General features: G+C 46.0%; 1 protein-coding gene across 1 annotated transcript in view; it reads right to left on the bottom strand.

Moving 5' to 3' along the window:
* NFATC2 (nuclear factor of activated T cells 2) overlaps positions 1-14,169 on the bottom strand; it is a 131,473-nt gene extending 117,304 nt beyond the window's left edge. Inside the window, exon 1 of the mRNA XM_039498325.1 lies at positions 14,067-14,169. The gene's annotated coding sequence lies outside the window, so the exon portion shown is untranslated. The remainder of the gene's footprint in view (positions 1-14,066) is intronic.
* Between the last annotated feature and the right edge of the window lie 3,873 nt (positions 14,170-18,042).

Genomic DNA, 18,042 nt, shown 5'->3' on the forward strand with positions numbered 1-18,042 from the left:
ACTATATGTTTTATTTCTTAAGCATGTGTTGTATTATCTAGGTATCTAGAGGACTCTCATTACTATAGCATTTGATCAACTCACATCCTTTAATGTGTCCAGTGAGGTAGGGGAAAGTGCTGTTATTCCCACTATACAGGTGAAGAAGGGGGCACAAAGAGGCCTTTGTACCCTTCAGCATGTCACTTAGGCACAGGTTTTTAAAGATATTTAGGTGTTGCTGTGCTCAGAGTTGCAGTCTCAGTGATTTAGGCACCTAACCCTCATTTTTTAAAAGGGATTTAGGTACTTGGGAGCCTATATCCCACTATCTTTAAAAATCTGGGCCTAACTGACTTACAGAAGGTTACACAAGAAATCAGTGGTGAATTGGTCTCCCAAGTCCTAGGGTTAGTGCCTTAACCACTGGCCCATCCTTCTGCTCACTATTATCCTGCTCACTATTATCATAATGTAGCCAACGCTGGCTGGCACTTTACTTGTTTGTTGATCTCCCTTCTTCTAATTTTCATGTCTCTTAGTTCTGAAAGACAAGATGGGTGACATCATATCTTTGGGCCAACTTCTCTTGTTTTGTCATTTTTGCTCTTTGGGGCAGATAAGGTGCCTTTGTCTGTGTTTGGAAAGCATCTCATACATTGTGGCCTCCACCAGATACAAATAATAACAGTTTGAAAGCTGATATTGAATATATTACATTTATATAGCATCTTCATCCACCATTGGACTGAAGCTATTAATGGGAGGGAACGGTGGAGGGGGTATATCGGTCAATACTTCCTGACATGAAATGAAGATGGTAAATGCAATAACATTCCCCTTGTAGTTTCAGGTAGGCAAAGAGAATTACCCTCACTGGACTATGACCTGAATAACATGCTAACCCTCTCGCTATCACAGAAAGTGTCATGAAACATTTAAAGCTAGATTTTCAAAAAGGCAGGTGCAATTGTGTACCTAGTTTGCATGTGCTATTACTGTAGTTCAGGGGTGGCCAACCTGAGAAAGAGCCAGAATTTTCCAATGTACATTGCCAAAGAGCCAGTAATAAGTCAGCAGCCGCCCCCTCCCCACATCAGCTCCCCCTGCTTCCAGTGCCTCCCACTCACCGGCAGCCCCCTCTCTCCCTGCACCTCCTGATCAGCTGTTTCATGATGTGCAGGAGGATTTGGGGTGGGGGGAGGAGCGAGGGCACGGCTGGCTCAGGGGAGGGGGTGGGAAGGGATGGAATCGGGGCAGGGCCTGTGGCAGAGCCAGGGGTTGAGCAGTGAGCACCCCCCGAGCACATTGGAAAGTTGGCACCTGTAGCTCCAGCCCCAGAGTCGGTGCCTTTACAAGGAGTCGCATATTGACTTCTGAAGAGCCACAGGTTGGCCACCCCTGCTGTAGTTGTACACACAACTCTGATATTTACAAAAGCAGATGGCTAGAAATGCCATGAAGTCTAGTGGTATTTTCTCTACAAGTACACACCGCATGATACAATTTAAACGGACAGAGAAGAATCATAGGCTAGTCCGTAACTGACTGAACATTATGCTGACATTGATACTATATTTTAACCCAACAGAGATTAAGAGGGCAATATCACACTTAATTCATGCAAAACGTACATAGTAACACAAGAGCTTCCTTGGAGTGAGCAACTTGAGCTTTCTTCTGCACATATTGCCAAAAGAGCCAGGAAAGACAATTGACTGGGTTTCCACTTTGTCAGCACCTATGTGCATATGTAAGGAAAACAGAGAGAGGCTCACAGGCCACTGATTTGCTTCCTTTCATGGAATATGATGCTTCCTCCTTGCCTGTCTCTTATGTTGCTGCTGGGGCCCCTGAGTCACCTTGAAAAAGATCCAGTGCTGCTTCTGTAGTCAAGCTTGAGACAACTCTTTAAAATCTCTACGGTCCCTCTCTCTCTCTCTTGGGCTCTGGGTGTGGTTTCATATAATCTGTGGGCTTGGCTACACTGGAGAGTTGCAGCGCTGGTGGTGGCTTTACAGCGCTGCAACTCACTCACTGCCCACACTTGCAAGGCACATATAGCGCTGTATCTCCCGGGTTACAGCGCTGGCTGTATTCCGCCTCTGCCTGGGGAATAACGACTGCAGTGCTGGTGCTGCAGCACTGGAGTGCCAGTGTAAACAGTGATTAATCTTACTACGCTGTAACTGACCTCCGGAATTTTCCCATAACGCTTTTAACTAAAGAACTCTCTTTGTTTTGTTACGATGCCTCTCTTTGTTTTGTTGTGAACGCGGGACTCCCAGAGCTGCTTATCTAAAAAACAAACACAGCTCCTGTTTGCTGTGAATGAGGCAGGCAGGGGGATGAATGTCCACAGCTAGAGTTTGCTTGAGGAGAGAAACAGCACGGCGGGGGGGGGGGGGGGTGGCGAGGGGAGGAAGGGAGTCTGTCGGAGCAGCTGCTTATCTGGTCTGAAGGCTATTTGCATTTGATGAATGAGGGGTCGGGGAAGTGGTCAGAATTTGCAAGGCAGAGAGCTGACAGTGTCGGCTCCAAAAATCCACTCTCTCTTTCTCCCCCACGCTCCCTGTCACATTCCACCACACCCCCCTCTTTTGAAAAGCACGTTGCAGCCACTTGAATGCTGGGATAGCTGCCCATAATGCACCACTCCCAACACCACTGCAAATGCTGCAAATGTGGCCACACTGCAGCGCTGGTAGCTGTCAGTGTGGCCACACTCCAGCGCTTTCCCTACACAGCTGTATGAAGACAGCTTTAACTCCCAGCGCTGCACAGCTGCAAGTATAGCCAAGTGTTACTACTGGAATCAGGGCCCTGCTGCTGCTGCTGCTGAGAATAGGTACTACAGTTTAAGGGTCTATCCTGTTTCTGAGGTTAGTGGTCTTGGCTAGTGGGATTAGAAAAAGAGGCCACCTCAGAAAGCATTGCTGCCAATGGGTTTGGGCTCTAAAAGGCATCCTGAAGCACTTATATCTGTATTGCTGCCATCTCAAAAGATAGCTGCTGCTGCTGCCTTGGAAAGCCTGAGCTTTTCTGAAAAGTTTCCATTTGAAGAAATTTTTAAAAAATGTATGCAATGGCTGTCAAGTGTGTGTTTGAGGAAGCACCAGCCTTCTATCATTGGGACCATTATTTGAATATACACCTCTACCCCGATATAACGCTGCCCTCGGGAGCCAAAAAATCTTACCGTGTTATAGGTGAAACCGTGTTATATCAAACTTGCTTTGATCCGCCAGAGTGCGCAGCCCCCGCCCCCAGAGCACTGCTTTACCGTGTTATATCTGAATTCATGTTATGTCGGGTTGCGTTATATTGGGGTAGAGGTGTAGTTAGAACTTCAAACTGCAATACTTGTGGTCTTAGGTTAGTACTCCGGGGTACTCAAGAAACAGATGTCAATGGTGGTGGTTGACACCATCATCATTATTAGCCCTCCTGCCTCCCAAAAAGGAAAGGGCACGGATTGAACCACCACAAACAGTGAATTTTACTAATCCTAAATCCCCGCCCCTTTCTAGCTGGCCTGTGAATACATTAAAGATTTAAGTGTCAAACTTAGCCTTAATGTTTCTGAGAACAAATCATTTGTTGAGAAATAGAAAATGAAGCTTTTTTCTTCCAAGAAAACCATGTTGTTTTAAACCTTGGCCTTAAACGAAGACACCTGGGTGGGGTCTAGAGGGAGTAATGAGACAAAAATCTAACCTGCTGGCCACCTTGGGCAGTAGCCAGTGCTCCACACACCATCCAGATCCCCCATCCATTGAGATGAAGAACTGGTATACTGCATTGGCAACAGGAGGTAAGAAGCAGAACCCAATGGCTCTGGAGGAGGAGTCACCTGTCCCCAAGGCTGGAAGGCTTATAGCTGCAACATCCAAGAGGCAGCATAGGGTGCTGGTGGTCAGGGATTCCCTGCTGAGGGGGATGGAGGTACCTGACAGGATGTCCCAGGAGATATATTGCCTGTCTGGCACCAGCATCTGATGGCCTGCTGTTCCAGGGAGGGGGGGGCTAGTGGGAGGAGATGGGGTCTACTTGGCCAAGAAGGGGAAGAGCATCTTCATGCACCAATTTGCCAACCTAGTGAAGAGGGCTTTAAACTAGGTTCAAAGTGGGCAGGTGATGAAAGCCCACAGGTAAGCATTAAAAAAACGTGACCTTAACAGAGGGCTCGATGTTGGGGGAGAGGGGGTCATAGACGCGAAAAGAGGAAAATCAGTGAGGGAATCTGCTCAATATTCTAGATGTCTGTGCACAAATGCATGAGTATGGGGAAGAAAGAGGAAGAACTGGAGGTATTAATAGATAAGCTAAATCATGGCTTAACTGGCATCACAGACTCTTGGTGGGATAAATCTCATAACTGGAGTATTGGAGTAGAGGGGTACAGCTTATTCATGAAGAGCAGGCAGGGAAAAAAGGAGGAAGTGTTGCATTATACATCAAGAATATATACATTTGTTCTGAGGCAGAGCCTGGTGAAATTCATACTAGGATACTTAAAGATCTAGCTGCAGCAATCTTAGAATGGTTGGCAATTATCTTAGAGAACTTGTGGAGGAATGGTGAGGTCCCAGAGGACAGGAGAAGGGCAACCATAGTACCTATCTTTAAACGAGGGAAACAAAGAGGACCCAGCCTAACCTCAATACCTGGAAAGATACCCAACAAATTATTAAACAACCAATTTGTAAGCACCTAGAAGATAATAGGGTTATAAGGAATGGACAGCATGGATTTGTCAAGAACAAGCCATACCAAACCAAACTAATTTGACAGGATCATTGACCTAGTGGATAGAAGGAATCAGTATATGTGATATATCTTGATTTTAGTAAGGTCAGTTGGACTGTGTCAAAAACATTGTCATAAACAAACTAGGAAGATATGGTCTAAATTAAAGTACTATAAAGTGGGTGCACAACTGGTTGAAAGACCATACTCAAAAAGTAGTCAATGGTCAAACTGGGATGGTTTGTTATCTGAATCTAGTGGTTTCTGCAGGGGTCAGTCCTGGCTCCAATACTATTCAATGTTTTCAGTAATGACTTGAATAAAGGATTGGAGAGTATGCTGATAAAATTTTCAGGTGACACCAAGATTAGAGGGGTTGCAAGCACTTTGGAAGACAGGACTAGAACTCAAGACAGCCTTGACAAATTAGAGAATTGGTTTGAAATCAATAAAGACAAAGTTGCAAATGCTACACTTAGAAAGGAAAAATCAAATGTACAACTACAAAATGGGGAATATATGACTAGATAGTTGCACTGCTGAAAAGGATCTGTGGGCTATAGTGGATTACAAATTGAATAAGAGTCAACAGTGTGATGAAGTTGCAAAAAAAAAAGCTAATATCATGTTGGGGTGTTTAACAGGAGTATCACATGTAAGACATGGGACGTTAGTGTCCTGCTCTTCTTGGCACTGTTGAGGCCTCAGCTGGAGTATGGTGTCCAAGTCTAGGCATCATACTTTAGGAAAGATGTGGACAAATTGGAGAGAGTCCAGAGGAGAGAGACAAAAATGGTAAAAGGCGATGGAGTGCTGTCTCTGTATGCAAAAGCATGAATTGCACACCCCAGGACTGGCTGAGCCCAGTGAATGATTCCATCCGGCCCCTGAATGCACATGGAGGATGCCATTTTGTATCCTTCAAACGGCAGGACTTCACACGCATCCTACATGCGAGGTCACACCACATGGAGGATGCTATTTTGCATGCAAGTATAGAATTGCATGTCTGACTAAAAATGCAACAGCACGCCATTGATAAAAGGTTTATAAAACCTGACCTGGGAGGAAAGGTTAAAAAACTGGGTATGTTTAGTCTTGAGAAAAGAAGACTGAGTGGGGACCTTATAACAGTGTTCAAATATGTTAAGGGCTGTTATAAAGAGGACGGTGGTCAATTGTTCTCCATATCCACTCAAAGTAGAACAAGATGTAATGGGCTTAATCTGCAGCCAGGGAGATTTAAGTCAGATATTAGGAAAACTTTCTAACTATAAGAGTAAAGTGCAGGAACAGGGTTCCAAGGGAGATTGTGGAATCCCCATCATTGGAGGTTTTTAAGAACAGGTTGGACAAACACCTGTCAGGGCTGGTCTAAGAGTTTTACTTGATCCGGCCTCAGCACAGGGGACTGGACTTGATGACCTCTCATGGGCCCTTCCAGTCCTTCATTTCTAAGATGCTATGATAAAGTGTTGGATAAATGCATGGATTAGCTCTGATCAGAGGTGTCCAAACTTTGTCCACCTGGAGACTATATTGGCAGCTTACCAGGAACCTGACAGCTATGCCTAACGTATAAAAATGGGTTAGATTCCAGCTGCTCACAGAGATGCAGCACACAGAGTGATTATAGATCTCACAGAACAAAGATGGAGTATCACCTCCTGGGACTAGTAGTCTTCACAGGCTGCAATGCCATATTAAAGAAAACAGTGGCAGCATTCTGTAACTATGCGGGCTGCATTCTACCCAACAATGTATTGTTTTTGCTAGAAATGGTCCCAATCCACAAAATATGGATCTGAGCTCTTGCCCAACTATCAGGAATGTTTGGATCCACCAACCTACCTCAGATCATGATAGAAATAATTGCTAGCTGCGAAATTCAGGTCAGAATATTGCTTTGGCTTCTGAGCACCTCCAAAGGCTGAGGGATGTTGATTCAGACCCATTTCTAACTTGCACCAAAGGTAGTCTCAAGCCATCAGAGGAAATAAAATGTCAGAAATGGTTTGTTTCTGCTCTTGTGGCTACATATCTTACAAAATACTGCCTACAGCCTGTTAATAATTATCAGTGTAGACATATGAAGGATAAAACTACCATACTTGAGTAGCCCGTGGAATCTTCAGCTGAATATATATATACTCCAAGACAGCATATAGCAGCCCCTGAATAACTTTAAACCACCCTCTTCTTCTAATACAATGTGACAAATACTTCCCAATATTAATTTTCCACCTAGAGCTGCAGTGAGTTATGAAGGCAAAGACCAAATTGTAGAACACAATGTTCAAACACCATAAATGGATTAGTTTGCTGTGGTGGATCTCAACCTTTTCCATACCAGGACCACCTCGTCGCTATGAGGATCTTCCACTAACTTAGTTGGGACTCAATCTCATTTACCAACACTGGAAGAGCAGGGTGGTCATGATCCCTGACACCTAGTCATGATCCCACTGGGGTTCATAACTCTCAGACTGAGAACCCGTGACCTAGAATTACCTCCTATTTTTTGTGAAAGCCATTTTCATGAGCCAGAGAGGTGCCTCGAGATCTTAAAGCAGGATTTGTCCTTTCAGCGTTAATAGAAATTGCAACCATTTATGTCTATAGAAATCTCTGCAAGGAGGAAATACAAGCAGATTTTCTAATGTCATACAAACTTACATTCAAATGATAATGAAAATATTTTTCAATCTGAAATCCTTATGCAGATCTAAGTTTATTATTCACTGTGGCATCATGTTCAATTTTCACCTCCTATCTAGGCTTAAAATGCTACTTGAGAACTTATAAGAGTTTGATTTAAGAATGTTTACGTCGTATATTTTGACCTGTGATGTTGACAAATTGTATTTTAACAGTTCTAAAGCTATAACTTTCTGAATCTCAGCATCTACTATCTGTGATGCTAGACCAGGTGCATCTCTGTGTTAGTATTGTTAAAATAAAGTATTAGAATTATAAGAATGTGTTTAGGGTTTAGACATTGGACTTTATTGACTGCTTGTGAGTTGCTGTATGCATTCATCTCACTCATAACATCTGTATCCCCTACTATAAGGTAATATTTGAGCAGTTGTATTGGGAGTCTCTCTAACTGTGTAAATCACCAGACACAAGAAAGAGATTAACTAGTGTGAAGTCAGGGCTGCCCAGAGAGGGGGGCAAGTGGGGCAACTTGCCCCAGGCCCCACAGGGGCCCCCATGAGAATATAGTATTGCAACTTTTTTTATGGAAGGGGCCCCCAAAATTGCTTTGCCCCAGGCCCCCTGGATCCTCTGGGTGGCCCTGTGTGAAGTGCTGATCTCCAATAGGAGGTGTTACTCCCTTCCCAAAAAGAAAGGTCCATTGATACCAGATGGACAATAGTGGAACATTGCAACTGGAATTTTCCTATGTGCCATCGATAAATGGACAAAATACTTTTGGTGTTATTCTGCTTCCTCCCCATGAAGCTGAGTCATGCAAGGGACTTGTCCCATCAGCTGAGCTTTGCAACCGAAAGCTTGTGGGATGAAGAGAATAAAACCCCCTAACAAGAAGGAATTGATTATCTCTATACTGCTTGGACTCTGGGGAGCAAGGTGTATCTAGGCATAAGCAAGAGATCCCTCAGCTGCTCAGCCTCATGGACATATAGTGACTGCTGATTACAGAAGCTTCTATTATCTTTTGAAACTCAAGATTGTAACACATTTGTGAATCTATGTTTACCAGCTTCAACCTTGTAAATAACTCTCATTTCCTTTTCTTAGTTAATAAATTATTTGAGAGCTTATTATAGGATTGGCTACAAGTGTTGTCTTTGGAGTGAGATCTAAAGTGCAATTGACACGTGGTAAGTGACTGGTCCTTTGGGACTGGGAGTAACCTGAATATTGCTGTGATTCTTGGTGTAAGAGCCCAGCTATCACGAAGGCATGCTTACCTGGATGGTGACATAACTCAGAGTACCCAAGGGGACTGTCTGTGACCCTGTGTTCAGATTGTTATAGTGCTTGAGGAGTTTACACTTGACAATTGGTTGGTGAAATCTAAGTATAGACCTCGCAACCAATTTTGGGTTTGTGCCCTTGTTCCTAACAGTCTGTCCTGAGGTTGGTTCTCACGCTCTTGAGTCACTGCGGGCAGCGTTATGTGGTCATTAAATAATTATTGTCTGTGTGAGACTATAGCTCAGGGGAGCACCCCATAACCTCCATAGTCATTATTTGTATATAATTGTGATATTTCATATAAAGCATGCCATGTGGGGTATCGTTGGAAAGGTTATGATCCACTGAAACCCACTGTTGCATCTAACTATGTATATTGTTAATGCATATGAAGTTATGTGAATTGCTGTGGGTTTGGGAAGTGCACAGATATTAACTCCTCAAGGACAATAACCAGGGGGATAACCAATGCCTGGGCGGTTGTCAAACAACCATCAACAGCCATTGTCCAGCAAGGAAGTTACAATTCAGTGACTCACTTCCACAAGGCTACACCAGGGGAATCGCTCAAGCTTGCCTGGTGACTCAGCAATGCCCACCAGACTTGCCTGGACTTGCATTCTCCAGCACATGGACTAAGGGTATAAAACAGAACACAGTGGCCACATGCTTGGCCTTTTCTCCTCCACCTACCTAGGCTGCAACAACAAGGACGCTGAGAAGACTGATGATTTCAACAGAGGAGACTGGCCTGGGTTTAAGAGACAAACCTGTATATTAAGGCCTGTAAGATCCAATGGGGTGAGAACATTGCTTAATCTAAATCTGTCTAGTGTGATAAAGGTTAAGGTTTAGACTGCGTGCTTCTATTTTCTTTTCTTTCGGTAACCACTCTGACTTTTTGCTTATCACTTACAATCTATCTTTTGTAATCAATAAACTTGTTTTACTATTTATCTTTACCAGTGACTTTGCCTGAAGTGCTTGGTAAATCTGCTCAGGTTCACAAAGACAGGTGTCAGACATGCCAAATCCGTGTTAAAAATGCAGAAATTGGACTTGGTTTTGGCTTCATTGGGTTGTGAGTTGCTTGTTAGCTAATTTTTGGCTTGTAGCTTTTTTTGATCAGCTCCCGGCAAGCAGGGGAAGGGCGGGGAGAGAATCAGGGGTGCACAGCAGGCCCACCACAGTCCCAGACTGCACACCGGGGGGATCTAGTCACATAGAGTGTTGGGGTTCTTAGGGATTGGCTTGTTTTGGTCATGTTTTGAAATAGGATTAGTTTGATTTTTGGCTTACTGTGAAAGTTGGGGTGCTTATTTACCGCGTGAAAGCCATAACTGTGGCTAGTGTATGTCCATGTTCCATTGATGAAACTTGCATTGCTCAAGAAGGGGTTTTTGCTTTTTGCAAAACCATTGCTTAAACAGTGCAAGATGGTATATTCCTGAGGTACAAGGCTGGGAGCTGGGGGAATATGGCTGGGGCCTTTCTCTGTGTGATTCATGAGTGGCTCTGGCAGCATTCATGCAATCTAGCTGGGCGTGGGGTTCCACACGCTGTTGCGCTGAGTGATAACAGCGCCTGGAGGGGTTTGCTACTTGTCACTAGCTGCAAAGCATTATGAGACAGTTCAGGCTGGAGAGTTAAGGGGGCACAGCGGTCCCAGAGTCCCAGGCTGCACCCCAGGGATCCCCCTAGTGTTTGACCTGCACCATAATTTCCCCAAACCATGAAAATTTAAATTGATAAAAATAAAAAACTTAAAAATAAACACTAACATTAACCATCAAAATTATTTAAAAAATAAAAATTGAATTCTGCCAGGCCTACTCAGTGTTAGGCAGGAACTTTACACACTATCATGGGTTGTATCAAAGCATGTGTCTTCTCAGAAAAATACAACTGATCAAAATATATACCAAGCTTGAGCAAATTTTAGACAATTTTCTGAAAGAGGTTTTGACTATATTAATTTTTATGCAGGACAGGTTAGCTTTAGTTTATATTTATTGGAGGGGGGAAAAATACTGGACCAGCAATATACATATGAACCTTTTTCTTTTAAAAAAACAAACAAAATTAAAGGTAGAGAAGGACCATATAAAAGATACGGCACTTATATATCATAGTTAAAAACGGAGGAAATACTATTAATCTTAAAACAAAAACAAAACAAAACTGGTTGTTCCAGTGGTGTCTGTGGCATGCATTAGGAGCCTAAAAGTTACAAGTGGGTTTTATCCAAGCTCTTAAAAGTGAGCTCATTGGGTCCTGACTCCAAATGACTAGTTTGGGGTTTGTTTGTTTTTCAGAAAAGAAAAGGGGGGAACAAATGTTATTCCTAGTATGTTCGTTTAAAATAAACACAAGCATTCATTTCTGGGGTCAGCTCGAGTCAGATACTACCCCCCAACTTCAGACTCAAAGTGGTTTGGCAAGAAAAGCCAATGGAAAATTGCTCATAATGTCCATGTTCCCATTAAATTCTACAGTCTGCTCTGCAAACCAATGGAATGTACATATAGTAAAAAAAAAAAAAGAAACCCAATAGTGAAAAAGAAGCTCTAAGACATTATCATCTCTGGCCTGTCCCAAGAGTGAAGCTTAGAAAAAGAATCTTCTGCTTATGGCAGCTTCACGTCCACATCTGTGAATGGGATTTCTTTGCTCTAGGAAAGACTTTGAAAACGAATGACTATATGAGGACATTCAGCTCCAGGTCAGTCTCCTGACAGCCCTTCGCCTCAGGGCATAACCACAAAAAGAAGGGTGAATCCCCTTTCAAACTACCAACCAGGGCTTTGTAAGGATGGTTGTTTGGGGAGGTTTGGAATGATCACTGGCTTGAATTGAGCCCAGTTACTGAAAGTCCTTAACATTTTATGGTGGTTTGGCCCTGTCGGTGAAATAGGCTTGGTGATCTCTGACCAACCCCTACTGGACTGATGGCTACTCACGAAAACCCACTACCATGATTGGCATCCTTGTTGCCATTCACAACACCGACCAAGCACGGATCAAAAGAGCAAGGACGCTGAAGTATCTTCTCACCCACAGAGCTGGTTCAAGAATGAGGTAAAACTTTCATTGCCCACGCTGTACCTGCTTTGTGAACAAACAGGGGGCTGCACCCAGACCTAACTTTTACAAACCCTTTTGTGGCATTATGGTAACAAGATAGAAAGACTCATACACCACAAATTCCTTATACTTTGCACCATGTTATTACTAACAAATTTGTTTGGGCATAAGTTTTCGTGGGCTAAAACTTGCATCTGATGAAGTGGGTTTTAGCCCACGAAAGGTTATGCTCAAATAAATGTGTTAGTCTCTAAGGCGCCACAAGGATGCCTCATTGTTTTTGCTGATACCTGCTAACACGGCTACCCCTCTGAAACATGTTATTACTGTGGCTTAGTGCTGCTCTTCTCCCTTTGGGCTACTACTCTGTGGAGTTGATGGAGAGCAGGATTATGACATCAGGGATGAATCAACCAAACATCAGCCTCCTCTCTTCTCTCCTCCCACCTATTCCTGCCCCAGCACTGGGAGTGGCTTCAGTGAGAGTTTTATCTGCATGAGGAGTGCAGGGGTTGGACCCAAAATTTAATCCCTCCTTGAGCAGCTGAGGGTAAGAAGTGTAAATACACTATATTGCTGCTTTGTTTACTGAGTTTCCCATGTTTAATCTGAAAACCCCAAGTTTTTATTTCCCCTCAGTGGGTTGCTGGCTTTCCATGAACAACATCCAGCTCAAAGCTGAGGGGAAGAGAGAAGAGAATTTCCTCTGGGATTTTTGACAGCCTTGAGAAATTACAGAGATGCATACTAATACCGGGCAAATTGCTAGCAGCCATCCAAGTGCTTCATGTGGCTGTTAGATACCTGGGCCCAGGAGCTGATTTCCCAAAGCAGGTGACAATGTGACCTGCCAACAGACAAAGGAGCAAGAAGAAACCTTCCATTTGCCCTCTTATTTTATATTTGCAGCATATTAGCATGTTGGGGGTGAAAGGGCTAGGAAAGCAGATGGAGAAAAGGAGAGGAGGGGATACATTTGGGGGTGAAGTAAGGGCAACAGGACTGCATAGGAGAAGGGGAAGGGGCCTGTAGGTACTTATGGCTGGAGAATGTGTGGGTTATGGGTACAGTCAGAAAAGGGGCAGTGAGGGCCTGCTCCAAAGTCCAGTGAAATCAATAGGAGTCTTTGCACTGACTCCAGTGGATTCTGGCTCAGAGCCCTGGGGTGTGTGTGTTAATGAGTGTGTTTTAGCAGGTGTCTGCTGGGCCATCACATCTGCTGAAGGAAAACAAAACAAAACAGGCGCCACCAACAAGCCTCCAAAGAAGCCCTTTGATACCGTGCCCCCAGCTGGCACCGCTTCTGCTGGCGTTCCCATACCAGTCCTTCGGGTTGGCCGCACTTACTGCTCTCAGGCTGGGAACAGACGAAAGCACAATACTAGTGATCATGTACAAAAATGCATCGGGCCTCCAGCTAGCAGGTCTAACTTCTCGCACTTCAACCTCCTCCCCCCACCCCAAAATTCCCTCCCAGCCTTTGAAAGGCAGCGGGGGAGGGGCTCGCCCTCTGCTGTGACTTCAGAGCTCATGCTCCCCGGCGCCGCACCTCGCCGGCTGGGCTGGGGGTGGGGGGACGGGAGGCACTCGCCTCCCCGGGAGGCGGAGCGGGGCGGCTCCGAATTTAAGGCCTGATCCGCACCGTCTCCAGAAGGGATGGGGGCGGGGCTTGCGAGTGGATCTAGTCAATGGCAAAGAGCCCCCCGTCCGCCCCCCAGCACACGGGGCCATCTAACCCGCGCCACTAAACCCGCGCTCGAGCCCGATTTCCTTCCCCTGCGCGCAAGTTTCAGCGGCGCGCGCCCGCGCTCGGCCTTCCCCGGGAGACTCGCCCTCGACCCGCGGGCGCCGGCGGCAGCGTTGCCAAGCCGAGCGCCGAAAGGCGCCACCCAGACACCGCCGTGGCCGCGGTTCGGCCTCTGCCGAGCGCCGGAGGGTCTGCAGCCGGCGGGCCGCGGCTTGAGAGGGGGTTGGAGGCACTTCCACAGCAGGGAACTGGGTGAACGTCCTGACGTTCAGCCTAAATAACCCCCCGGGCGCTAGTTTCTATTGAGCGGCTCGTTCCTCGGCCCGCACGACTTCGGTTATCGCGACAAGTCACGATCGGGCCCCGAGTCTCTGCGAAACTAACACGCTTCATTTCCAGCTCTGGGTCCTTCCTTTTGCGAGGCAGCAGATAACTGTCCTAGCCCGACCCCATCACAGAGGGTCTGCTCCGCTCCGCTGGGTGTCTGCCAACACTGTACAGCTCCGCGTGCAAGGGTTTCTATTCTAATCCGGATTACTCACACCGCTGCCACACCCACCTTCGCTCTCCCATACACACGTACACAGGAGAATCACCAGGGAGACTAGCCTCTGCCCGAGCTTTGCATTGAACCAGGCGGCTAGTAGCTGCAAAAAGGAGGGATGAGCTTTTCCTGAGAGCGCTGTGTCTTCTAAACAGCTGCCGAAGCCACGCCAGCGTCTGTGCCTATCGGCCCGTCCCCGCCCCCTCTCCTATATCCCGCGCGGATAATTACAGCCTAGCCCTGCGGTTCCCCTTGGGACGCGGATTCACCCCTTCTGCAACCTCCACCGCCACGGCCAGGCTGCCCCACGCCCCCGAGCCCCAGCAGAGCTTGGCACGTTCAAAACCTCCGGGCTAGTTGGTGAAGCGAGGGACTAATCTCAGCTGGGCTCAGTGAAATTGCCATTTCTGCTCCCACAGCCCGGCCACGCCGAGCGCAAACCCCCTCTTCAGCCCAGATTCGTGACACTAAGCAGACTCCTCCCCCACGCGGCTCACTTAACCCTTCCTGCGCTCCCCCAGGAACCCTGCCCTGCTCCGAGGGGGGCTTGTGGATTTTCAAGCCACCCTCCGGGAGCACGCGTCGCTCGGTAGCAAAACGGTCCCAGGGACCGGGCAGTTCAGAGGCGATCACAACTCCCAGTCGCCGAGAGTCTGCTCCTGCACCAACGGGACATAAGCGGAGCCAAGTGCGTGCAATCAGCTTTAAGGTACATTCTAGGTTGGGCGTACACGAGGCTTAAACCAAATGATAACACGGTGCGCATCCCCCTGGAAACCGAGAGGAGGAATATAGAAAAATGAAGGGGAAAGGCAATCCAAAGGAAGGGTAACCTGCCCGCTTGGTTATTGGCTATTAAAGCAACATCAAACGGGATGTACTAAGTAGTAAATAGTACAGCCCAAGTACTATTTTGGTTCTTTCAAAAATTGCACGTAAAACCATGGAACCCCCAGCCAGTCAGAGGCAAATTAAGGGCTAATCACGCAAGGGTTAGTAAGCAAGACTCCTCTGATGATGGAAGTCCCTCTGGCTGAGTTTTAAAGGAGATTTGTTGAGACCAATTTTGATCCCCCATCCGGACCGCTTCAAAGCAAGCCTGAAAGTGTCTGTACCTTCCCCAGGCGAGGTTCTAGCAGTGGAAAACTTCCCACCTAGAGCTCCTTTAGCTGTGCTTCTTGAAGCAGAAACACCCAAACGCTGAACAGCGCAGCTGGCCCTTAGGAAAGAGCTACAAAGAAATAGTTGAAGGAATGTAGAGAGCGCGCGCGAGAGAGCATAGAATTGTGAGGACTCTACCTTGATCCATAGACCTCATGATGTGGTGGTAATGTACCAGCCTGCAGGCAGCTTCTCTCTGCATTAGGATTTTTTTTAATTACTCAGTGGCAGTGGGAAAAAAAATCTTCTTTAACCATATTCAACCCAGGCTGCCCGAAGAGAGGCACCCCCCGTTGCTCGCCTCCCCTTGGTGGCTTTGGGGGTGCAAAGAGGGATCCGAACCGGGCTGAGTGTGTTCCTGAAGTGAAGTCAGTTCTCTGCTCTGAGATGTGGGTTACTAGAGAGGGAAAGGCCACTTCCTTCCCTGCTCCGAGTGTTTATAGTCTTTGAATGCTGTAAAATAACGGGATTCCCTCACTGTTTCCTCCTGTTTATCCCAGTGCCATGGAAACCCCTGGATCGCCTCCATCTCCCAAACTGAGGGCTTTCCTGCAAACTTCACACTCAGGAATCCATGACGTCTCCCAGCTCCGGGCCAAGGCAGCTCTGTGGCTTTTCTCAGTCTGCAGCACAAGCACTTAATTGTTGAGCCGAAAGTTACCGAGCGCGAGAGAAATATGGATGATGTTACAAATCCCAGTGTGTGTGTTTTTAAATAAAACTTGCAGGCACTGCAAAAGCTTTCAAAGCAACGGGGCTTCTGTGCAGCTTTCTCTCGTCCCAGCAGAGAAGCTCAAGCTGCTGCTTTTTTACCTTTGCATAAAAAACATTCAGAAAACTCAAATCCCCGTCTCATATTTAAAGTCCTTGAAATTTGCCAGCGCCCTAATAATATCCAGCTTGTTATTGGCACAGGCTTTAGCTCCTCATTGGCACTGGCTCGATCCTTCAGTCAATAAATATGGCTAGTGTCATGTCACAAATCTCTCTCTGTCTCTATTTTTAGATCTCTCTGTGTGTGGGTGGGTGGGCCGGCGGGGGGAGCAGCCCCATGGATTTCCATTGATACACGTGGATCTTAGCAAGAATGAAATAGCCAAGGAAGCCTCCGAAACCAAGACAACCCCTGTGTGTTTACACGGACTATGTATAAACAGGAAAATAAAGGAAAGGAAAACAGGAAAATAAAGCCCAAGATGTCATGACCTTGGTGGTGGCTTACAATGTATGGTTTTCACTGTTATGTTAACAGGCTTCCCTTGGTTCTTTAGTGGAAATTAGAGCCTACACTCGGATGGCAATTTTTTTTTTTTGCATAAGAGATCAAGAGTTCAGAAATCAAAAGTGCTTAATTTGCACGCTGCTCTCCCGCTGTTTGTCTGTAATCCAATCAAGCAGTGAAATGTACATTAAATACAAGTTGCTGCCGAGGTCAGATAGAATCGTGGGTAGCAATAGAGAGTGAGTCACTTTCTTTGCAGATGGACTTGGACTCCACTCGCCTCGAGGGCTGGCTGGCACCGGCGGGACATTTCCATTTTTCACTCTCTCAGTCCCACATGGACTCGAAGGAGGTGTCACAATCAAACTTTCTGCTGCTCTGGTTTGTTGTCTTGCAGGCTAGCAACTGCCGGCAGGCCAGGGAAACACGCGCACCTCACTTTCCTAGCCTTTGTCATTTTTGGACCCGCTCGGGCGGAAATACATTGTACCTTCCTCAGCCCCATTAGTGTCTGTTATGTAACCGTAGGACTTCCACTGAACTCTCAAAGCACCTAGCAATGAGCATGAGAGTCAGTGAGTCTGGTCCACCATCGGGGAATCCATCTTAACTTCATTCAGTGAAGGTGCACCAACTTTTTAGAATCAGAGATTCAGAAGGTTGGTACTGGATGTTCTGCAGCTGCTTGAGGATTAAGGCTGTGTCCCCACACCAAACACCTGGGGACTTCCCATTGATTCCTTTAATTCTCCACACATTCATTTTGCTTTTTCAGCTTGTCATTTGCTCAGTTTCAAGTCACTTAGTCAGCGCCCTGAATGCAACTATGAACCGAGCCACTGACACTGTCAGTGTTTAAATAAAGGACTGAAAAAAGAAAGGGGGAAACACTGTTCCCAGGGAAGCCAGGAAGAAATGAAACACCATCCCGGCAACAAACGGCATTTGTTGTGAGTCCCCTGACCCACACCAGCTCAATAATTCTAGACAGAATGAAGTAAAACTATTTTATGAGCACAAATCCTTCTCAAATATGTTAGTATCTACTTCATCATTTGGGTAGGGCCTACGCAGCCATCGAAGTACCCTAGCAACAAATACTTGACTCAGAATCACATTATACTTCCCTGTTGACCCCATTTTCCCTAAGATAATTTTCTGCTCCTTTTAAAGGATTTTTTTTTAGTTGTGTTTTTCTTATCATGCTTAACATGAAGCTTCAAGACAATCTCTTGTTTTCCAAGTGAGGTCAGTGCTTGATCCACTAATCACATTCATTGCCCCTTGAATTAAATACTGGTGATAATAACTGTGCTCTGTCTTCCAAGAAGGGCAATGTTATTGCCGCAAAGAGTCCCGTGGCACCTTATAGACTAACAAACGTATTGGAGCATGAGGTTTCATGGGTGAATACCCACCTCATCAGATCCATGCATCCGACGAAGTGGGCATTCACCCATGAAAGCTCATGCGCCAATACGTTTGTTAGTCTACAAGATGCCACAGAACTCTTTGCTGCTTTTACAGATCCAGACTAACACGGCTACCCCTCTGATCTTTAATGTTATTGCCTTAAACCCAGACCCCAGCTCTCGTCATAGCACTTGG

This window comes from Mauremys reevesii, linkage group 13, assembly GCF_016161935.1.
Source record: "Mauremys reevesii isolate NIE-2019 linkage group 13, ASM1616193v1, whole genome shotgun sequence".
Classification (NCBI taxonomy): Eukaryota; Metazoa; Chordata; order Testudines; family Geoemydidae; genus Mauremys; species Mauremys reevesii.